The sequence below is a fragment of the Tursiops truncatus genome, chromosome 18 (assembly GCF_011762595.2).
Source record: "Tursiops truncatus isolate mTurTru1 chromosome 18, mTurTru1.mat.Y, whole genome shotgun sequence".
In the NCBI taxonomy this organism is placed as follows: domain Eukaryota; kingdom Metazoa; phylum Chordata; class Mammalia; order Artiodactyla; family Delphinidae; genus Tursiops; species Tursiops truncatus.
This window is the reverse complement of record NC_047051.1, coordinates 22,837,317-22,862,051: the sequence shown is the minus strand read 5'-3', so window position 1 is coordinate 22,862,051 and position 24,735 is coordinate 22,837,317. Positions and strand designations below refer to the sequence as shown.

The window sequence follows — 24,735 nt, the reverse complement described above, 5'->3', positions numbered from 1 at the left end:
GCGGGATGTGAATCATCCCTTTGACCAGAGTATCCCACTTGTTAGTCACTTAGTAGCTGTCTCAGTTATCAGATCAACTGTTGCAATATCACAGTGCTTGTGTTCAAGTCACCACCCTCTTTTTACTTAATAATGGCCCCGAAGCACAAGAGTAGTGATTCTGGCAATTCAGATGAGCCAAAGAGAAGCCATAAAGTGCTTCCTTTAAGTGAAAATGTGAAAGTTCTTGACTAATAAGGAAAGGAAAAAAATCATATGCTGAGGTTGCTAAGATCTATGGTAAGAACAAATCTTCTGTGAAATTGTGAAGGAGGAAAAAAGAAATTCGTGCTAGTTTTGCTGTTGCACCTCAACTGCAAAAGTTACAGCCACAGTGAATGATAAGCACTTAGTTAAGACGAAAAAGGCATTAAATGTGCACGATAAGATATTCTGAAAAATCAAAACTACAGTGAGGTACCACCTCACACAGTCAGAACTGCCAACATTAAAAAGTCTACAAATAACAAATGCTGGAGAAGGTGTGGAGAAAAGGGATCCCTCCTACACTGTAGGTGGGAATGCAAGTTGGTGCAGCCACTGTGGAAAACAGTACGGAGGTTCCTCAGAAAACTAAAAATAGAACTACCATATGATCCAGCAATCCCACTCCTCAGCACATATCCAGACAAAACTATAATTCAAAAAGATACACGCACCCCTATGTTCATAGCAGCACTATTCACAACAGCCAAGACACGGAAACAACCTAAATGTCCATCGACAGATGAATGGATAAAGCGTATCTGGTACATATATACAATGCAATACTACTCAGCCATAAAAAAGAATGAGATAATGCCATTGGCAGCAACATGGATGTAACTAGAGATGATCATATCAAGTGAAGTTAAGTCAGAAAGAGAAAGACAAATACCATATGATATCACTTATATGCGGAATCTAAAATATGCCACAAATGAACCTATCTATCTATGAAACAGAGTCACTGACATAAAGAATAGACTGGGTGGCTGCCAAGGGGGAGGGGGTTGGGAGAGAGATGGAGTGGGAGGCTGGGGTAAGCAGATGGAAGCTTTTATATGTAGAATGGATAAACAAGGTCGTACTGTAGAGCACAGGGAACTGTATTCAGTATCCTATGATAAACCATAATGGAAAAGAATATTTTTTTAAGAAGCTTTTTTGAGAGATAGACGCACATATTCACACAACTTTTATTACAGTATATTGTTATAATCGTCCTATTTTATTATTAGTTTTAGTCTCTTACTGTGCCGAATTCATAAAGTAAACTTTATGATAGGCATGTATGTATAGGAAAAAACAATATAGAGAGGGTTCAGTACCATCCAAGGTTTCAGGCATCCACTGGGGGCCTTGGGATGTCTCCCCCACAGATAAAGAGAACTACTGTATATTATTAAATAAAGAATAAGTTTGAGAACAATATGACCAACATAATGCTGTTTCTATTTTAAAGTATGTCTTCGTGTGTGTATGGGGGGAGGGGTAGTATGTGTATGTATAAAAAATATTTAGAAGGGCAGACACTAAAAGGGTAATTATATTTACTTCTGGGGAGGTAAGTGAAATTAGAGAGTAAAAAGAAAGACTATAACTGTTAATCTAAGTATCTGTACATTGTTTTATTTATCTACTGTAATATTGTGTTCATATACAACTTATATGTTTTATTAAAAAACTTAAAAGCGGCACCTAGTCGCTATTAACGTTATCTTTTCCTGGACTACTATTTTGGGTTTCTAAGTGTTTATTTACTCTCTAAATGGGAGAAAATTATTCATACTTAGTTGGCCAACAGATAATATGTGTGAGCTCCTGGCTGGCAATGCCCCTGGGGTGGTGGTTTCTGAATCCCCTTCTGAGTTTCACCTTATGGTACAAGTTAGTCTGGAAACTTTTAGGGTTTAGCTAGCATTCATCGCGGACTACCCTAAGTGATTGGGGTGAGATTTCTTTTTTCCTCCTTGCATATTTCTCTACCCCCAAACCCCAGCAAACACAGAGTGACAGAAAAGCTACAATCCCTGGTGTGTTACATGGGGAAGGGACTTCACCACCTGGGATGGATTTTATTCTTCCCCTTCTGCACCACCCACTAAAAAAGGACAGTAAACTACTGGGAATTGCAGTCTATGAAGATATATAAAAATGTGGTGCAGAGAAGCTCTGCTACAGTTTTTTTTTTTGTCTGCGCCACACGGCTTGCGGGATCTCAGTTCCCCGACCAGAGACTGAACCCGGGCCCCAGTAGTGAAAGCCCAGAATCCTAACCACTAGGCCAGCAGGGAACTCTCATCTGCTATGGCATTTTGAACATGTCAAAAAGCACATGACCCACAGGAGATAGCTGCTCAGGCTTTCTACTGGTACAGAAATCCAATGCTGGTCAACAACTTTTCTCCTCAGTTCAGCTCTATCAGCCTCGTAATCCGTAGAAATTCCTTCGGGAATCCTGCAAAAGGCTATCCGTCTTATTTTCCACTGGTATCACGTCTTTATCTTTTTCTGTGTCACCACTGATACTTAAATGGAAAGTTGGGAGAGGCTGTGTCAGGGCCTATCAGCCAGATGACACTATAAATGTGTTATTTTGCAAATAAAAGTCAAGTCCAAAAACATAATACAACACTGCTAATGGACAAAAGAGGCCATAAACACAAAAGGCGTATGTGGGCAAACACAACCGTTAGAACTTTTCTACACCGCAGTGGTGTATCTGCCACTTACTAATCAAGCATGGCGGCTCTCCAGGGCGCTTATTCTCCCAAGGACCAAATACCCATATACTGTGTATGTGTGCAGAGAACAGGGAACATTTCAATGACAGCTGCTCTGAAGGTCAGGACCAAGGGGAGAGAAAGGAACGAAAAGCAGCATGACAATACAGAGAGACCAAAATCTGAGTGGAAATAAAGATAGACAGTGGGGAATAAACAGGAGATTAATACCTATGAAGTGATGAAAGAGGATAGAGTCCCAGAAGGGGTACCAGAGACAAACTCTGTAAATTATCAGTGGGAAACGGAAGCTCTGCTGGGAAAGACCTTCAGCCTAATTTTTTTCAAACTTAAAACTGGGATTTTTGCGCCACGAGGAAATAACAGGTAAGCGGGGAAGCTAAGGCAATTTATCAGAGTGATCATTTCCACTGATAAGCATTTCTTTGTTTGAACAAATGCCCACTCTTAAAAACCAAGTTGCAACTGAACTAACAACTCGGTTTCCAGTGACGTTCCCTGTTAAAAAAAAAAAAAAAAAAACTTCCAGAAAATGTAATATAAAGAGAGTGAATATATGATATATTTTTGGTCTTTTGACAGAGATAAATGCGCTAGAAGAACACCTGCCACTCTTTACTTTAAACGTGGAAATCGTGGGTTGGCCTAAAAGATGTAACAGGTTACAGAAAACCCCAAACGAACTTTTTGGCCAGCCCACATATTCAATCCATATACCTTCTATAATTTCCACATGTGAGAGCTGAGAATACGTTTAAAGATACCCAATATCAGAAAAATGTGATGTATATCAGGATTCTGTTGGATCTTGTCAGCTACTTATAGCGAGATAAACCAGCAAAGGAGGGGCCAGAACTTGCACTAGACTTGCCGCGGGAGCAAGTGCACGTGTGCAGAGTGGGGAAAGCATAATGCGCACGCTGACCTCTACTCGGGACAAAAGAAAACTAGGGAGTCCCAGGACCCGGGGCCACATGCAGAAAGAGGCCCGGCAGTCCTTGGAAGCCGTCCTGCAATGGTCCACAGACACTTATCTGTCAATGGGGAAGCAGCAGGGCCCCGTCCCTGGGCTGGACTTCTCCCCAGCATAGCCACTGGTGCAGCCAGTGGCGTTAGTTGGGCCTCGATCCTACAAGAGAGACCAAATGATTGAATAAGAAGAGAGTTCTGACCTGGACCACATTCAAGCCACCTGAGGTTTGGGAAGCCAAGACACAGAAGGTTTGCTGTTACTAAGAAGGTTAACATCGAGAAGGGTTAACATCAAATGGGCTGTCAATGCACCACTGGGACTGGGAACCATGCCCAGGGCCATGCAAGTTATAGTGACACACAGCAAACACTACAAAAGGGTCTCCTATTGGTAGGAGCAGCATAACATCACATCCAATTTCAAATGATGGAATCTCCTCAAAGGTGAAATTTTGCACTTGAAGTCTGTGGTTAACAACTGTTTCATGGACTTGTGGGACGCTGACTCTGGAAAAGCAGGCAGACCGTCAGCCTAGGCTGCCCAGGCTCCAGTATAACAACTTGCCGCTTAGCTTTGCGCATCATCACCTAAGCTTCCAGGGCCTCGGTTTTCTCATCCCAACACTCTCTATGGCCACCTCTGGAAACTCTTGAAGGCCACGAATTTTTGTTATGAGGCTCCTATCACAAATATAATCTCAGTAAACATGATCCTATACTGTGGCATTCCTACTTATTCAACAAATCTAAAGGGGAGAATCACACCCCAAAATGGATGTTCAGAACAGTCCAGCTTCCTCCACCCAAATTCTCTGAAAAGCAGACATGGTAACAAGCCAACCAAAACCTTGTTAAGACTGATCATGAAATAAATCATGTTCATCCCAGGTGAGCACAGTCTCCCTCACCCCTCTGTGCCCAGCTCAGTCTTCCCTCCATCAAGGGCTGGTGTGTCAGGACTGGCTTTGTCCCGCAGCAGCTGGGGGCCATCGGTCCCGGCTGCCCTCTGTGGGCTGGACACAGCTTGTGGCGAGGCTGGGCAGTGGAACAGTGGCGGGTTTCACGAGGAGGCAGGAAGGAGAAGGGCTGAACTTAGAGACACACAGGAAGTGGGGTGGGGGGCCTGGGTATAAGGGACACAGGTGTGCCCAGGCCAATCCAATCAGGAAGAGTTCCCAGCACGACCTAGTACAGGTTGCCCCTGTAAGCAGCTTTTTTGGCAGCAAAGAGCTGCTTGCAGGAAAGGGGTCTCTGCAGGAGGCCTCTTTTGTCTTGTCACTAACCTTAAACCAGGCACCCCGATGCTCTACTCAACTCCAGCCCCAGCACACCTTTCAAATCTCTTGATCACGTAATACCTTGCCTAACTTTTTGGTTCTTTCCATAGATCAAAGAGGTACAAATGAAGAATAACTAATTAACATATGACGAGATCTCTTCCCTAGCTTCCCCTTCAGTAACCTCACGAACAAACTGTGTGAACAAGTAGCATCTAAGGAAAGATCACAAGAAGTCCACAAGCCTGCACAGAGGCGGATGGGGACAACTCTGACCCCCCCATCTCAATGATTAACTGAGGTTACTTCCCTTTTTCTCTCTAAAAACTTTCCTGGCTGAGCAGAATCTTTGGAGGTGGTTTTGTGGGGGGACACTGAGTCCACCATCTCCCCAGATCACCAGCGTTCTGATTAAAAGCAGCTTTCCTTTCTACCAACATTTGCCTCTCTCTCGAGTACTGATTTTTGAGCGGTGAGCAGCCAGACCTGAGTTCGGAACCCCCCCCCAGTTCTCCAGGGAAGGCCACCCCCAGCTCAGTCCTACTCCAAACACAAGTCTGAGCCAGAGTCTCTCCCAGGCCCACAGGAGCCTAGACAGCTACACGGGAACCTCCCAGGCCTAACCCAACCAGCACTTCTCTGTGGTCTTGGCACCAGAGGGGGAAACTGGAAAGAAAGGGGCTGGAGAGGAAAAAAACTTTTTATGGTTCTAACTTTATGGAGAACAGCACAAGCTTTCTAATGGTGCCGCTTGGAAGCACGTCGACGTAAAGCCCAGGGGACTCAGCTCACAGCCCCTCATCTTTCATAGAATTCCAATCCTGGCACAATCCTTGTATGAGGATTAAATTTATTCAGAACCAATTTTCCAAGACTTCAAAATATTGCACACAAGTATTTGTTTTTACTAATCTACTAAATCTTTACAAAATTCCTTTTCCTTTGGTTAGAAATGAACAAAGCAGGGTTAATCTCTGCATCTTTTTCAACCATGGAAGCACAACTGAAAGAGAACAGACAATCTACCGCAGGTAATACAGAAAGTTAAGGAGGATCCTCGGAAAAACCGGTCCTGAGGGGAGTAAAAGGTCACTAGCACAAGCCCTTGCCCCATGAAGCCCCATAGCCCACGGACAGCCAGCAGAGGCCAGGCCAAGCCAGAACCCTCCCTATTCTCAGATACCCATGGAACAGGAGGCAAATTCTGAGGATGTTCAGATTGGGTTTTTCTGATCTCAGTGGGCAGTTGCCACATGTGAATTCAAGTCCTTTAAGAATCCACTCACAAATGCTGAGCGTCTCTGCTTTATCTATAGAGATTTTCAAAACACCTCCTGTCTCTCCCTACTCTTAATAACGTCATCCCCCAACATTCACTGTATAACTGTAAAGAAGCAGGACCCATGGGGCCTTCTGGGGATAACCCCTCTCCCCATCTCCTAGACAACTGTCTCTGATGCCCAATTCCTGAGTTGTTTTACAGATGCTAAAACCCCCACCAAATAGAAGACTTTACCTGATGGCCATGAGCACAGAGGCCCCAGATCTCCTGGAGCCTGAGGACTGATAGTGTTAATTCCTGTGATACCGCCCTGCTATCTCACGATCAACCAGTCAAAGAACTGTGCACGAACTGATCACACACCCTGCCATGTGACTCTCCTCTCTCACTGTACCTTTAAAAATGCTTTCCTGGGCTTCCCTGGTGGCACAGTGGTTGAGAGTCCGCCTGCCGATGCAGGGGACGCAGGTTCGTGCCCCGGTCCGGGAAGATCCCACATGCCGCAGAGTGGCTGGGCCCGTGAGCCATGGCCGCTGAGCCTGCGCGTCCGGAGTCTGTGCTCCGCAACGGGAGAGGCCGCAACAGTGCGAGGCCCGCATACCGAAAAAAATAAAAAAATGCTTTCCTGAAACCCATCAAGGAGTTCAGGGGTATTTTGAGCACTAACTGCCCTGGATGCCTTGCCTGCTGCCTTACAATAAACGCTGTGCTTTCCTTCACCACAACCCGGGGTCAGTAGATTGGAAAGCCGACCCAAGTAACGTAATGAATCTCTAACCGTTCCTCAACAAACGAGTCTGAAAATGGCAGGCACGTTTCGCCTTTGTCCTACCAGGATTTTACAAGGTTGAGAACGATGCTTTTCAGTTTGAAATCCATCGTTACACAACTCTCCTTATCTGGCAAAGGGAAACAGCCCAATCACAGTTCTCTGCTGAGCATCATTAGAGGAAGCCAAAGAAAGAGCAGGAGCAGGAAAACGGGTCAAAGAGCAACTCTTTAACTTACCAAAGCACAGGCCACTTTGCCCAACTCACAAAATCACAGCCTGCTTTATTCAGCTCATCCCCTCATGACCATGTACAGACGAGGAGATTTTTATCACTGCAGTCTCATTCCACAAAATAGGACTCCATTTTCTCATCTTTCTGAATGGCCATGAAATAATGTACATCTTGTAAATAGAGGTTGGTTACTTCAGGGAGGGGGACAGGAATTAATTTCAAACCTATCACATAGTTTCAAGTTATTTCCTGTGAGATTTCATACGGGGTGGGGGGGGCGCCCAGCACTGGAAGCCATAATTTCCATATTTATTGGAAATTGCATCTCAGCCAAAGTGGTACATTGTGTCCTCACAGTGAGACCTCACCCAGAGAAACAGAATTAACTCACCCTATCATCGTAAGTGTCCAGGGTCTTTTTCAGAAAACTGTAATATTTGACCCTCTAATTCAGACACTGTTTCTTTAACTGCACTGCATTTTAGCAGACTGTAATTTAAGGAACTGATTTCTAACCTAATAAACTTCTTTGCCAACTAAACCAAAGAGTTTACATCTGTGTAGTGCATAGGAAGTGATAATAGAACCAAATGGCTACTTTTTTTGAATCAGACATCTCCCAGCCAGATCGCTTAGCTGGGTCTTTATTTATTTATGGCTATATATTTTCTTCTCTAAAGCTGTTTCATAACCTTCTAAAATATACTTTTATATAAAAATATGTATTTTTATATATGTGGAAACTACATGTGCTTATGTATGTGTTTACATGTCTGTACACATGTGTTTATGTGTGTATGCATGTGTATGTATGTGTGAGTGTACGTGTGTACAGACTGGCACGAATTTAGACTGTGAGGAAACGACTGATAAAGGATGCTGCATATTTCATGTATAATGTATCTGAATACTGGATTTTACAACCACTGCTGATGGCATTATGCTGTTTTATTAAAATTACATTATGCACATTATGTAATTAATTCACTGAGGCTTCCAGCTCAGAACACAACCCTCCACAAATCTGGATTTTTAGTTTTAGTTTTCTTTTGTTTTAGGAGTATTAACACCTATTTAAGAAGACAGCATGGGGGTGGCATGAACATTAACACATACACCACAAAAAATGTGGCACATAAAAACTCTTGCACGAAGAGAAAAATTTTGAGAAATTAAGTAAAATTAGTTAATGAGAAAATAAATTGGCTATTATATAAAAATGTTAAGAATCCAATATTTTCTTAAGGAGATTTGCACTGAAGATAGTTGACATTAGTCTTAGATCACCAGTACCCGATCTGACTCATTAACTGAACTGAAATACAAATAAACAGTATTGATTAGGACAGTCGGAATTAGGGACAAGCATTTAACCTGTGGAGTTGACAATAGTACCCTCCCACAGTACATACTATGGTAGATCAGGAGTCTGACCCAGGATGGTTTTTATGTTTTGGGGTGGTTTTTTTTTTAATGTCTTTAACAATGCCCTTTGCATCTATAAGTGATTTATTCAGAAATTTTTCAATGCTGTTTTTATTAAATAAATGCAAGTCTTTCTCTACTGTTATTCTTGTTTTTATTATATAAAAATATATATTTTGGCAGCCTTGCAAAATTAATCTTAAAATATTTCCCCCAAATTATTACATTTCAAGTATATATCCTTGAAAAGGAACATCTGTTTTATCTCTGAATAGTTGAAATCACATAATGTTTATGCCCTACTTTAAAATATCATCTAAGGAAAAAAATTAAATTTCCAGGTTCATCATATCTACTTTCACAGCTCCTCAATTACAGGATATGTATTTTTTTCACTTTTAACATTTTTGAAAATGAGATACATCCTAAAATAATAGCCACATTAAATTTGGATTTACTCTTTATTTGCTCCCAAAACACTATTAAAGCATCTAGCAATCCACAGTGTAACAGACATGAGAAAATACATTATTTTCCACACGCCTACGACTTACTAAGCGTGTAGGTAGGTTCTGCCACATGCTTAATGTAACAGTACTTCTCACACACAGAAATTCCTAGAAGCAGCCTAATACCCCCAATCAATCACCTTTTTGCTTGAAAGAGGGGGAAAAGGTGGCACCAGGAGCCACCAAAAAGAATAGAAAAGTGAAGTACACACTTCTCCCGTACCCTTTTCGGCAAGCAATGTTCATGTGATTCACTTCTGGCCAATGAGAAGAAAGCAGAGAAGTGGCAGTTCCAGGAACGCCTACGTTCAACCAACAAAGAGAAAAGACATGGCTGGCGTGACCTCTTTTCTTCCCTTCCTCCTGTCTTACTCTTTAAGGATGATGGTACCGAGGCTCAGAGAGGTTAAAATAACTCACCCCAAACCATGCAGTTGGTAAGTGGCAAAGCCCGAGGCAAATCAGCCTCAGGGCAATAGGCCAATTCCTTAGGAGCTAATTTCTTCCGAGTGCTAAATAAAAAGTTACTGGGGTAATATGCACCAGTCAAATCAAATTTCATCATGCAATCCTTTATGTAACTAGCAAAATGTAAAAACATTTCTCTCAGGTAGTTAAAAGCCTGTCCCATTCCCCACCCACTCACCCACCCACACAAAGAGAGCCTCCCCAGAATCACTCATCTATCTGGTTGGAGTAACCCACAGTTACTGCCCCCTAAAATTCTGAAATCAAATAAGCATGGCTGGTGCTCTCTGACTCAAGCAATTGAGAGATTGTATTATCTAATATGTAAATCTCTTAATACACAGCCCAACTACTTGATTTAGAACACACACACACACACACACACACACACACACAGTCTACAGTAAAATCAAGAAAAACTAAAATAGAGCAACTTTCACTAATTTTACCCCCAGAACATTGATCCTGCCTTGGGCAAAGTAAATAAATCAGTGAAGCTGTAAATACAATATATTTTCATTACAATCATTTTCCCCATGCCTTCATTCAATAAGTGTTGAACAAATACTTAAAGACTAGAGATTTGGAGGGATGTCTGACCAGGAAGCCCCACACGCCTTGGACCAGAACTGAGCAGAGCCGGAACTCAATTCTCAGGTCTTTTTGCCTCCAATTCTAGCTTTAGGACCTTAGAAATCCTGAGCCCGAAAAGTGAACCTAGTATAACCCCACGCAAGTGAGAAACTAAATCCAGATGCCAGAGCTCTGTCCAAATTTGCTGAGCACTTGCTCTGAATAAAGTTCTACCCAGAAGGTGATATACATTAGAATAAAACATGTTCCTGCCCTCAAGGCCCTTGAGTCCCTGTGACCATTGTGTGATTTAAATAATTCAACTGAGATCAGAGACATTATCAGTAACAGAAAAAATTTAAAAAGAAGTCTCATGTGCCTCTTAAGATACCTCAAATTAAAATGAAGCTTTCCATTTGACAAAACCCTAAAATATATACTAATCAAGATAAATATGACCAGAATGATAATGGCCACAATGATAACATTTATTATTGAGCACTTACTATGTACCAGGCACTATTTCAAATGCTTTCCAACTTCTAATACACAAGAGCATTAGATATTATTATCCTAATTTTACAAATGAGTTCACAAAAAAGCTTAGAGAATTACTTCATAACTTGTCCAAATTTACATATGCTAATAACCACTACACAATTCAGCCTCCAATTTCAAAAAATCCTGCCAGTATTCTACAGTTCTTTAGAAAGGGATAACAACTCCCGTACACACACGTACACACAGACACATAGTTTTATCTGTCTCTATAGGTCTGTTTGCTTTGAATATCCCAAAATTTAATCAATATCAGGAAAGAAAGCTAGAAGCTGAGAGAAATACTACCCATACGGAATGGGCCATTTGTGGTTAAAAAAAAAAAAAAGAAAGAAAAAATCAGTAAGGTGAAGAAAATGAAGAGTTTAACAAGACAGTTTCCAACACTTCATATTTTAATTGTGAATTGAAGGAATTATTGAGGAAAAATATTTTTAGAAAAGCATTTAAATTTATCCTGTGGGTGTCACTGACACTAAGGTCATTTCAACACAATGATTTTCAAAGTAATAGAAACAACTTAGGGTGGAAGCACCCAAGAGATGATTACAATAGAATCAACACTGATTTGCTCCAACGTTCCAGGAGAAGAAAGTATAGACCTCATCTCCTCAAGATTCTGCTGGGATTGGATGTCTTTACTTCATTAACTGCTCATCCATGATACTATCTGAAAAATGCTGACCCTGCAGCTTTGTGCAGACGACTGCTGTCGCCTCAACAACTCTGTTTACTGGAATATCCATTTTCCTGTCTAATAGAGCCCAGAGTTGGAACTTCCTCCACTTGAGCTGATTTTCTACTGCTTCATTTATGCTACAGCTGTGTTTGTACTAGGCGTGAGATATTTATCTCCATGATCATATACAGTCCAAGGTAAAGAAAAATACAGGTAGAAAATGAAAAGGAAGAGACGCTCCTTTCACTGTCTTTCAAAGTAGAACAATTACAATTAGGTAGGGGAAAAAATACCTGTAAAGATGAACTCAAATCATTTTTTTACTTATAAAGGAAGACTGCTGACATAAGCAAACTGATGTAAATTGTGTATGTGTGTCCTGTCTCACTAATGTGCAAGTTTCCCTACTGGATTATAAGGTTCTTGAGGGCAAGGGTTAGATTCAAGAAACCTCATCTCTTACATGGGATGATGCCAAGGCCCGGGCCGTGGTGTCTGCGTTGCCCACTGTGTACTCTCTGGTTGTGAAGGAGCTGAGAAGATTTGCTGATGATCATGGCCAGGTTAGTCACTACAGACCCAGGGCAGCACCCTGCCCACGGGAGGTGCTTATTGAATATGAGTTGGACTAAATGGAAATAATATCAGCATTACCCAGTTACCTCCATTAACAACCAGTTTAGATGAGCTTTGATATTTTCCAAATTGTTCGTTTGTTTTCTCCTTTTAGAATTGTTACTATTTAAAAGTTTAGGCATATGGGAATACTTAGCTGGAAGTAAATATTTAACCCAATCTCTACTAAGTAAAGTCCTTAACATTTTATATACAGTCTGAAGACATACATAAAAACATACATATACATACACACACACATTTGGAATAAAAGCTGGTCTCGTCATAGAGTGCTGTTTTCTACGCGGTAGCAGTGAATAGAGATTTACACTTCAGGAGAAGGCAGGCACCTTACCATTTATCTTCCTTCAGCCCATCAACTTCCCTCTCCCCCTCTACCTCTTCAGTCATGGGTGCCTTCATATTCAGAACACAGCAGCTGCTTATTTTAAGAAGTCCAGAACTTCACAGCTGCTCACTGTGCTTTCTCGTTCCATTCCCATTGCAAAGCTGTCATGTTGTTTGTCAAGTCTGAAAATCTCTTTCCTACTTTTCATTGGAGACACTGATTAATTCGATAAAAATAGAATCCCAAACTGTCATAGCTCTTTCAGTCATCTTAATTCATTGTAATTGGTTTTTAAATATTCAGTTCCTGATTTCTCATAAAACTGAGGGCATCACACATGCGTGAGCTGTCGTTATTTCTTAATACTAGCAGTGGTAATAGTAAGGTACCCGTCCATTCTTCCCTGTTGTCTGTATACTTTCAACCCTGATTAGTATGTGTGTGGCTGATAAATAATTGATTTGATTTTATAGTGAGTGACATATTTTGAAATCTGCAAAGCATCTGATGCTGGGAATTTAAGCCAACCCTTTCTTTTCCCGAGATAGCTCTGGGCGCTCCTGCAATAATAAGTTGGAGCAGATCTTGACTTTCCTATTAGCATCTCACAATTTATGAGCTTTTGATAGCCATGAGATGGTTTTTAAAGGATGATTTTAATTCCCCAATGCACCTAGATAACTAGAAAAATAACAGACAATAAACGAGTGCTTTAAAGAAGGGATTTAAGAATTTAAAGCTTCACCCAAGCTGAAAGTAATCAACAAAACTTTATAATGGTCCTGAACTGACTTCAATATTCCCTTGACATTATTGAAGGAATGTATCAGCTTTGAATAACTTACTCCATTTAGGCTGCACAACTATCCTATGACGCAGTAGTCATTATCTACAGTTGTTACATGAGGAGATTTGAGGCTCAGATATTTTAGGCAAATTACAGAATTAGGAATTGGCAGATCTGAAGTTCAATCCAGATCCAGCTGCATTCCAGTCTAGATCCAGCCACATTCACAGCCCTCACCAACCCCCAGGAAGAAGGTGAGTCCTTGAACTTCCTGATATTTACAGCACCGTGTGGGTCCTTATCTCAAGTTTAAACCTAAAAAAAATCAAAGTTCATCTATTTCATGGATTATCCAAGACTTTGGGGTTCAATTTACCACTGGCTACATACTGAGTAGGAAATGACAGGGCTACAATTTTCAACCATGATCATAAGTAAAGATTTAACATATTTGGGGAATTATTTGAAAAATCAAATATAAAGAAACTTGTACCTCAAATAATAATTTTCCCAGTAGAATTCGCCTAGCAAGTTTATCGTGGAAATCAAAGAAAAGTGTGTATTGTTCTAAGCAAAACTCTTTAGGTAAGTTTCTATCAGTATCATCCACTGTCAAAGTGTTAAATTCTTACTTTTGTTACTCCTGTAACCAAAGCTGATCAAACAATCAATCACACGCCTTCTGCAGCTCCAGGTAAACCACTTTTAATTAAAATATCCTTCAATTACCAACTCATTAAAAATTCTGAACTCCATGGTAATTGAGAATTTAAGCAACAAGTTTGGCTGAATCACCGTCCAAAAATACTGAGTATAACTCAGTAAGTGAAGAGAATTAGAAATGAATTTTTTTCCTAAAGAGAATTCAGATTATATCAACTCACTGGTACAATTCCGTGTATTTAAAGACAAACACCTTTGATAGGTCATTATTAGGAATTTAGCTAATTATGCATTAGTTTCTATTCGGAAGCTTTACTACATGTCTTGTGACGGCATTTATACCAGACTATCTTTACAAGGATGTCTGTAAATTAAACAGCCTGGAAGGATGAAGACGGCATCTCCCTCCAGGACAGAGGACAGACTGGTTCCCTGACCAGGATAATAAAGGCTGAGTACATTTGCCAGCAGCCCTTTATAAGACTGGTGGCTTCCCTCTGTGACCGCCTGGAGGGGTGGGATAGGGAGGCTGGGAGGGAGACGCAAGAGGGAAGAGATATGGGAACATATGTATACGTATAACTGATTCACTTTGTTATAAAGCAGAAACTAACACACCATTGTCAAGCAATTATACTCTAATAAAGATGTAAAAAATAAATAAATAATTAAAAAAAAGACTGGTGGCTTCCTAAACTCTGCCTTCCTCAGCTGTGACACAGACCCATCTGGTGTGAAGTACCCACCTGGCGTCACTCAGTGTTGCCCCCCCGGGAACTGGGGAACAAGGGAAACTGACGCAAGCAGGAAGCTCGCGCCGCAGGCTGTGCCACGTGGAATAGAATCCTTCGTGTCTGACCCAGGAGTTTTGTGTCTTTTTCCAACACGTATGGAACTGTGGCAGGCTCACTTATTAGCTCACAGGCAGGGTAAAATCTCAGAACCTTCACTGCTCTTGACAGTCATGTGTGACTGATTAAGTATTTGCAGAGGCTCACCAACTCCAAGGGAAGTTTTTGCACCTCCCTCTGAAGCCTGACACTCACAGCCATCACCTGCGCTCACACAATCATGGCAAACCCACTACAGAAAACCACCTTCCTACAAGACCCGGCCACCTGATAGCTACTAAAATGAGGGGCGACGGGAACAAGTGGAGGAGGCTTGTCCACTGCCGGGTTATTAGTGCCATCGTGACCATGGACCTATACGCCCCAAACAAGATCTCCTTCTTACTCCCTGATTGATTACATGCTTTCCCAGGCTGACCTGTAAATCCCTGCCATCAATCAGTCTCATGGGAAGAAAATCTCGTATCTTGCTCCCTCTCTTCAGGCTACCCCAAGGGTGATACAAGCCAGACAGGTTTTGAGGCACTGAGGTGCCCCAACATGCTTCCTTTTCCCCACCTTGCGGGTCAGGCTCATGGACAGTAATAACCAATATTTACAGAGCACTTCTCAATAATCATTTGATCCTTCTCCCACCTGGAGATGCAGACAATTTGTAGGCTCTCTTCACAGAAGCTCAGCAAATCCAAGGGGCTTCGCCCAAACCCACAACTGGAAACTGATGAAACGGACACGTCAGCTCGCGGCTTCCAACTCTTTCTTCTGCAACCGTTCCACCCTGTACGCCACGAAACCCAGAAGCCCAGCAAATGGCTCACCCAGGAGCTCAGAACGCGGCTCCTCGGCCTGCGCCTCACAGGGAACGCCCACGGGCGGCGTGGTTCCGCATCCTCCCAGCACAGACAGCACCTCCCACGTCTCCCCCGCCCCGGGAGGAGGGCTGCGCCTGCGCACAGTGCCATCTGGCCCAGGTTCCGGAAGCGGAAACCCAGGGGTCCAAATCAACCACCCCCCAACACACCTGCACAGAAACTGAGGCTGTGCCCTCCAGACCCCACGCTGGCCCTCTCATTCGCTCCTTCACCCACTCTCTGAGTGGCCCCATGAGAGGCAGGGGAGTACACTGGTTAGGGAGCAGCGTCTAGAGCTAGACGACATGGGATTTTTAACCCTGGCTCAATCACTTATTAGTTGTAAGATCTTAGGCGACTTATTTAACCTGTTTGTGCCTTAGTTTCGTTAGCTGTATAATAGGGATAATAACAGTACCTCTATTACAGGATTGATGTACAGATTGCATGAATTAAATAAAGTACTCCAAACAGGCCTACACTCAATAAATGTTATCTGTCACCACCACTCCAGCTGCTATGAGTCCCCACTGGACACACTGATCCCATTTTGGTTAGCACCCCAATTTCTCACCGTCAGGCCTGGGCCTGAAAGGTGAACTTCTCCAAGTTCCCCACACCCAACTCTGCAAAACCCTACAAAACAGCAATCTAGCCTCGCCCACTCTGCCATCAGAAACAAAACTGTCAAAGAGAGTGCGATGAGCTCCAGAAATCTTTCTTACTGAATGAATAAATGTGTTGGGAAGACTCTGTCCTTCACGATATATATTCCGGGAACACAATGTTCTGGGCTGGAGCATCCTCTACCTGCTCTGTGAGTAAATCCACATTGTAGGCAGAATAATGACCCCTTTCCCCTCCCGCACCCAAGATGTCCACATCCTTTTCCCGGAACCTGTGACTACGTTACCTTACCTGGCAAAAAGGACTTTACCGATAGGAGTAACAAGGACATTGAGATGGCAGGTTTTCCTAGATTATCCAAGTAAACCCAATCTAATCAGGAGTCCTTAAAAGCACAGAAACTTCCCCAGCTGTAGTGAATCAGAGAGATGGCAGTCAGAAAGATTCAGATCATTGCTGGCTCTGAACATCTTGAAAGGGGCTACAAACCAAGGAATGTGCGTGGTCTCTGGAAGCCAAAAAACGCAAGAAAATGGATTTCCTCTGCAGCCTCCAGAGAGGAATGCAGCCCTGCTAACAGTCTGATGTTAAACCAGTGAGACCTGTGCTGGACTTCTAATCTCTAGAACTTTAAGATAATACATCTGTACTGTTTAAGTCGCTAAGTTTGTGGTAACGTCTTACTGCAACAATAGAAAACTAACAGTCCCTCCCTCTGGATTCTCCTACTAGGGAAAGACCACAAGCCAGTATCTGGGCACTATGCCGTGGAATTAAGCAACAGAAAACCACATACTTCCTCACTAATTCATTCTTTCATTGAGTCACTCAATGAACTTCTGAAGCACCTGCCATATGCCAGGCACTGTTCTATGTGCTCCAGAACACAACAGTAGAACAGAGAGAAACAGTTGGCTTCTGTTCCATGGAGCTTACGTCCCAGAGGTAAGAGAGAGAGACAGTAAACAGGCCAATCAAGAGATAAAACAATTTCAAACAGCGATAGGTGCTGTGAAGAAAATAAAACAAAATGAAGAGAGAGAGAACAAGGGGGCAGAGCCAGGGGAAGGAAACCCCAGACTGGGTGGGAGGAAGGCTCTCTAAGAAATGACATTTGAGCTGAAATCAAAAAGGTACAAGGAGTCAGCAAGGCAAAGATCCAAGTCAGATCCTGAGCTGCTAACCCATGGCTGACCGAGGCATGCTTACTGAGAAGGTAAAAGATGAAATAGCCACTCTGAGAAACCGACGCAACTTCTTGCTCCAAAGAAAAGGACACCGTGTGAATTGCTTCGCTCATTTTCCTGTCCTCACTCTTCACAAGCATGACTTCTAAGGCTTTATTTTTTTAACATACTTTATGAGCCGTGTAAAGGCAGCATTACCCCCAGAGTCCCTGATATCACTCTCAGTGCTCTTCTTATCTGAATATGGATGCGGTTAGATTCCTGGGACGGCCGGATTGCTCTCGTTTTGATGGACTTCCCTGTGGCTGGCTGCTTCCTGTCTCAGTGACACTGGCTCCAGGACCAAATCCATCGCTCAGGTTCAGACCCAGATGGAGAGCCAGAGCCCATGCAGACGCAGCTGGCTCCCCTGCACACTTAATGAGGAGAAAAATATCAAAGTCTCTAGACGGTGAGTAAATGGGTAAACTTCTCTCTCCTGTCTTGCCAGGTAGGAATGACGGTCTGTGCCGTCCAAATCACACACACACACAACATGCCACTCGATTTATCTTTTATTGGTAAATAGGATCTTGCTCTGACATCTTTGGTAAAATAGTGAAAGCCACTCCAATTTTCATGAAGACTGTCATAGTGTCATTAATTATTTCTCACAATTGCTCCTTTCACAGGTTCTTTATGAAGGTCAAGCTAGAACGGCCAAGCAATCTGTCTCAAGCCAGTGTTCCCAGACGTACACAAGCGATCCCGAGCGGCGCGAGCCATCCCGTACACCTGCTAAGACTCTCTCCCACATATACTTTGCCATGTGAGAAAGTTACAAAGGCGAGATATGCAAAACGATTCCAGTTCTAGAGCTATTCTACCCATTTTTGTTGTTTTATACGTTAACACAAGAAACTTACATATAGACTTCATACTGAGTGGAAAGCCTTTTGCGTTGGGGAGTTGGGGTGCAGGGTTAACACTTCACAATGATAATTCACTGACCCTGAGGATGGTGCTCAGATTTTAGAGCCAGAATGTGAGTCTGATTTCCAACCCCACCATACAACAACTGTACGACCTTGAACAGGGCACACCTCTGACCAAGCATCAATCCTTTCTTCTCTATAGATTGAAGTCGAAAGAAACGCCCTTTCACCTGTTTCAGAGGGTTCTCACAATTCCAAAATGAGATGTACTTTGTGAACTAAATGTAAGTGTAAACGCAAAGTCCCCCCACCCCCCACCCCAGCCGCCTCACTCATGGTGCTACAAATATGTTGCGTTTAAGGCAAAAGCCCAGGTCCCGGTTCTCCGTACTCCACCCAGGATTCCTCTCCTCAGTGACTCCCTATGAGATGCCCTGGAGCTTGTGGGCGTGGCTGTTCCCGCACCCGAGAGCATTCCTCTCCTCTTCGCTGTGCTTTTCGTGGGCTCCACTGACCACTGTTACTCTGCCACCCACAAGTCACCATCGACCCCCCCCCCCCAACAACATTCTCTGGACAAATAAGTTCCTCTAAAACGCCAACCTCCAGGCCCGGCCATCAGGGAAACCATTTCCACTCTCGGGCCTTGCTCTTTCAAAAAGGCACCACCAAGAAGAAGTCGTTAGGCACTGAGACCAGTTCTTTGCAGGAACTGGAAAACTTTAAGGGCCAGATAATAAATATTTTAGGCTTCAAAGGCTTAAGTAATGTATCTCTGTAACACATTCTTCTCTGCTTTGTTTTTACAATGCTTTAAAACCCTAAAAACAATTCTTAGCCTTTCATCCTTACGAAAACAGTCACAGGCTGGATTTGTCCCGAGGGCCGGAGTTTGCCAACCCACGCCGTATGCCACAGTCTCGTTCATGCCAGAGCATACTTGTTTGTGTGTGTGTGTGAGCAGGTGTCTTCTGTTGGTAAGGGGAGTTGAGGGGAAGCTAGTTAAGTCAGGAGAGGTACCTGGAGCCTCTGTTCCCTTGGACATCCAGGCTGTCGCTCAGTCTGGTCCCATGGGCAGATTTCTTCCCAGGTGGCTTTCTCTCAGTCCAGCCTCTTTCGGGGAATCCTAAGCCATGGGAGAGATCAGTCCATGTCTGAGCTCCAGAAGTAAGCCAGGCTCAAGTCCTCACCCTGAGGGCTCCTGAGCGGTATGCAAATCGAGCATGTGGCTTCCATGCCCCCCGAACATTCTGTGACAGAAGGCCGCTCTGCCCACAGCACATGGATGGGACCTGGCGGCTGCAGTTACTTATGATACCATCCAGCCTGGTAAAAATGCAACACGGAGCCACCCAAAATATTTTAGACATTTATAATCTGCTATGCTTACTACCAAAAAAGAAGAGGAGGGGAAGAGGAAGGGGAAGAGAAAGACTGCAGAATATTTCGCTTGGATGTCATTATTACCACAAAATCATTATTACCACAAAATCATTATTACCACAAAATCATTATTACCACAAAATATATCACATTTATCAAACACTGTCACATAATCCAAAAGCAAAAGTACGATTCCCCGCCATTCACAGTTTCTAAAGGAGAGAGAGTAGATTGGTCTTCCTTTGGATGTTTTCTCCTCTTCAGAGAAAACTTCATTTCAGTTCTTCTTGATTTTCACATATATGCCATGAGTTAAGGCCTCCCCAAGTGCAGAGAGTGCCCATCTGCAAATAGTAAGGGAGGCCACCTTGGCCCACAAAGGAGCTAGAAAATGGGGCCCCTTCGGCTCTGTGTCTCAGCACAGTTTGGTTACTAAAGGTGCCTCTGTTGGGGGATGAGTGGGGGGGGGGGTGGAAGGCACCTCTTACTCTGGCAGATCCAGCTGTGCCCAAGGACACCCGTGTGTGTGAGCAGAGCCAAAATGGCTTCTCACCCCGACTTATGTCCTTGCCAGGCTGCACGACAACACACAGAGGCCCCGACTTGGTCCGCGAGTCAACGTCTGCAGGCCGGATGAATTTAGCCCATTTTACGCACCTACTAGCACTATGCCGACACAGAAGCTGCTCATAATATGTATGGCGTTGACTATGCTGGTGCTGACGCCATCACCCACTTGTCAGCTGGAGAGCCTTTGCTCATTATCACTTAAGGAGGGCTGATTTTGAGAGGGACGGAGACACCTCAGAGACAGAGAGGGTAAAGCCGTCCACGGTGTGGGTAAGTTGCAGGAGGAGGGTGACTAAAAGCCATAAAGATGAGCACAAAGAGAAGGGTAACTAGTGGAACAGAGCCGACAGCTGAAGCTGAGGATGGAAGCCTGTTCCCCGCAGAGGATGCTGAACGCCTGGAGGTTTAAACAGAAAGAGGACTTTCTTCAATAGTGGGAAGGAAGGTTTGGGAAACCTTGTTTGCACTGATGAAAGAGGTACACAGCTGAGAAGCCAGGAGGCCGGTGATGAGGGGAAAGAATAGACACAGGTGGGGGCCTGGAGATGTGTGAGGAGGAAAATCTGAAGCTGCCTGGAAGCTGCCGGGGCAGAACCAGCGATAGGTTGGAAGCGGGAAGAGGGAAGGGCGTGGTGGAGTCAGGGCTGACTGGAGTTCCTGGCCCAGGAAACGACTGATGGCTGTGTTTTGGTTGCCAAGACAACAGGCCTAAATGGCAGCCGGAGAGGCCTCAGAGTCTCTCTCTGGGATCCTCCTGCCGTGGGTCATGCTGTACAGACCTGGTGTTCTTCCATTAAACGTACAATATGTACTCTTGTTGCGTGAGGTGTGTTTATCACCTGAAAGGACTCTCCCTCCCCATCGTATCAGGATGCTGTGGGTTGCAATCATGCTTCAGAAACATATTTTTCAGCATTGTTAGGGGAAACAAACATCTGTGACAACTAATCCGAACCCATTCATAGGAAAGATAAATAAAAGCATTCTAACCTGTAGCAGTATATGTAACTTCTTTAAACACGGAGAACGTTACAGCAGAGCTCTACCTTTCCAGCGGAGAATGTACTCCGTATCTTCCTCTGGAAACTAAAGATACTACATATAAATTTGAAATCATATATCTCTTCAAAGCATTAATTTTTAACAAGGCCAAAATTGCTAACAACCAGGGAAAGTACCGATGGATAAATTATGTGCTCGGTACGTAGGATACATTGTGAATTTGCATGCATATTAAATGCAAATAACTAGAAGAGCATAGCACCAAGGCTTCAAATTTGTATGTGCAAAAGACAGTAAATCCTAACATTAAAGTTCTTCCCAGAAAACATTAACTCCCCACATCCCAGCAATGGCTGCACAGTCAGGGGAGTGGTCTCAGTACAGAGTTTAGGAAGAGTATAACTTGTATCACCCATGCCACCCACTCACCAGACAGAGCAGACAAGACCGTCTGCATCCTGTGCGACAGAAGTAAGGTGCTGGTGCTGCCCAGCTCTTCAAAGTTTTTTTTTTCTCTTTTTTTTTCATAATTTGACAGGATAAAAGGTACCACCAAAACTGCCACTTTTGAATGACTAAGAAAATCTTTCTTCATTGTAAAGATTTCAACATTGAGGAAACGGGACAAAACACAGCTAACTTTGCTCTTCCACCAAAGTATAAGTCAGAGGTATGTGATGTCAACTTGGGAGGCTTTGGTGCCCAGTTATTTGGTCCAACACAAGTCTAGCTGTTGCTGTAAAGGTATTTTTGTAGATATAATTCACAGTATCCCTCAGTTAACTTTAGGCGAAGGTGAGTACCCTGGATAATCTGAGTGGGCCTCATATAATCAAGTTGAAGGCCTTAGGAGCAAAAACTGAGTTTCCAGGAGAAAAAAGAATTCTGCCTGAAAACTGTAACACAGAAATCCTGCCTAGGGCTTCCCTGGTGGCACAGGGGTTAAGAATCCGCCTGCCAATGCAGGGGACACGGGTTTGAGCCCTGGTCTGCGAAGATCCCACATGCCGCGGAGCAACTAAGCCCGTGTGCCACAACTACTGAGCCTGCACTCTAGAACCCATGAGCCACAACTACTGAGCCCGTGTGCCACAACTACTGAAGCCCGTGGGCCTAGAGCCTGTGCTCCCCAACATGAGAAGCCACTGCAATGAGAAGCCCGCGCACCGCAACAAAGAGTAGCCCCTGCTCACCGCAACTAGAGAAAGCCCGCGCGCAGCAGCGAAGACCCACTGCAGCCAAGAATAGAATGAATAAAATAAATTAATTTACAAAAAAGCCAAGAATAGAATAAATAAAATAAATTAATTTAAAAAAAGAAATCCTGCCTAAGTTTCCAGCCTGCTGACTTGCCCTACAGGTTCCAGATTCAAGGCTACGACATCAACTCCTGCCTGCTGGCCACCCTATGAGTTTCAGACTTGCCAGCTCCCACAGTTACGTGAACCAATTACTTAAAATAAATATACTATATGTACATACACACAGGCGTAGATGTGTGCATATCTATTGATTCTGTTTCTCTGCAAAACCCTGACTGATACAAGACTCAAAGGGATTTCCCACTTAGAACAAAGTGTTCAGCGTTATAATCCATCCTGGTGGTTCGGTGAGTGTTGCTTGATTTTGATTACAACGTAAAAATTAATGTATTCTCTTTTCAGAATTTTTTATTGGGAGACATATAACATTATGTTCGTTTCGGATGTACAACGTAATGATTCAATATGCGAATATATTGCAAAACGATCACCATAAGAAGTCTGGTTAACATCCATCATCACACATAGCTTATAAATTATTTTTTTTCTTGGGATGACAGCTTTTAAGATCTACTCTCTTAGCAATGTTCAAATGTACAATACACTGTTATTAACTAGAGTTACCATGTTCTACACTACATCCCCACGACTTATTTATTTTATAACTAGAAGTCTGTACCTTTCGACCACTTTCACTCATTTTGTTAAGATAGCTCCACCACTATGGAGTACAGGACTTTCTTGAAAATGTCCTTCCTGATACTCATTTAAAGGCTTCTCACTCTAAGAGGCTGACTCTAAGAAGAATGGGGAACTATATTTGTAAAAGAGGCTCATGTAAATCTTTCTGGTGGCTGAACATCTGCTCAGCAAGGCTGCTTTGGGGGCTCGCCTTGCTGTATTTATATTGTGAATTCTCTGTGGATGCTAAGTCTTGGGGGATGGAACTGTCCCCTCATTTATGGCCTAAAAGCACAAGTCATACGATCAGCTCTAATGAAGCAAATATCCCTGTCAAGTTCAGATCAATTTCACGGGTTTAATGCCACTCTGACTGCTCCTTCTCTGTCTCCTTTCCTCCCTTGGCCTCGAAAGGCAGCTTACTGTGTGTGCTCTCCAGCCTCGGCTCTTCCCATCTCCTCTGTGTGACATGGAATGCTTATCCCCACACCCGGATCCAATTACTGTGTATGCGCAGCCCATCCCAGGCCTGTGCTCCCTTCCCGACAGCTAACTCTTCTCACACCCCTTTACTTATTGCCAACTGTAGGATCTCCCGGGAGTGGGAGGAATGAGGGAAAGGGTCGTAGCACGTCCAAAGGAGAACCGACCAAATTTTCTGTCTTTTGCAAACTGTTCCATTGCCACGGTTCCTTGACCTGCAAGCTGGGAAGAGAACTGATCTATTCTAGAAGGCATCTGGACATCTGCCGTATATAATCTTTTGGATACGCCCTCTTTTTTTTTCGGACCAGTAGGGATGGGAGGAGTTCTCCGAGGCAGCCCCCCAGCCTTGACTGAAAGTTCTCAGTAAGCTCTCCTCATCTTCCGTCTTCTCTATCAGTCCTGTCACCAAGGCCAATCTCTTCGCCTTCTCCCTTCCTCACTGCAGCTCTTCTCACTATGTGCCTGCCTTCTCCCTCTTCTGAGTCACTGTATAACCCACAGCAAGAATCACCTCCCCCAATATACACTACCAAATGTAAAACAGATAGCTAGTGGGAAGCAGCTGCATAGCACAGGGAGATCAGCTCGGTGCTTTGTGACCACCTAGAAGGGTGGGATAGGGAGGGTGGGAGGGAAGGAGACGCAAGAGGGAGGAGATATGGGGATATATGTATACATATAGTTGATTCCCTTTGTTATACAGCAGAAACTGACACACCATTGTAAAGCAATTATACTCCAATGAAGATGTTAAAAAAAAAAGATTACCTCCCCCAAATGTCACTTTGATCAATCATGTGACATGTTGCCAAGTGTTCCAAATGTTTCTTCTGAAATTAAATTTCAGCCCCGGATCTCAAGTCCACCAGCTGACTCCCTGCTTTCCCCTCACTCTCCTCCTTTCTAGCTCTGCCCCCAGCTCACAGGCCCCACCCCTGTGCCCTGCCCTCTCTCTGCTCTCCAGAAGGTGGGGCTAACCCTTCTCTCTTAAGACC

At 43.5% G+C, this 24,735-nt stretch overlaps 1 protein-coding gene across 11 annotated transcripts in view; it reads right to left on the bottom strand.

Annotated features, from left to right (window-relative positions):
* Positions 1-24,735, bottom strand: part of ENOX1 (ecto-NOX disulfide-thiol exchanger 1) — a 610,449-nt gene that overhangs the window by 426,273 nt on the left and 159,441 nt on the right. Inside the window, exons 4-5 of one of the 11 annotated variants that reach the window (XM_019936501.3) lie at positions 21,300-21,395; positions 19,377-19,482 (exon numbers count right to left, since the gene is read on the bottom strand). The exons of 9 other annotated variants lie outside the window; for them this stretch is intronic. The gene's annotated coding sequence lies outside the window, so the exon portion shown is untranslated. The remainder of the gene's footprint in view (positions 1-19,376; positions 19,483-21,299; positions 21,396-24,735) is intronic. One more of the 11 variants, XM_073795220.1, reaches the window with a different exon arrangement.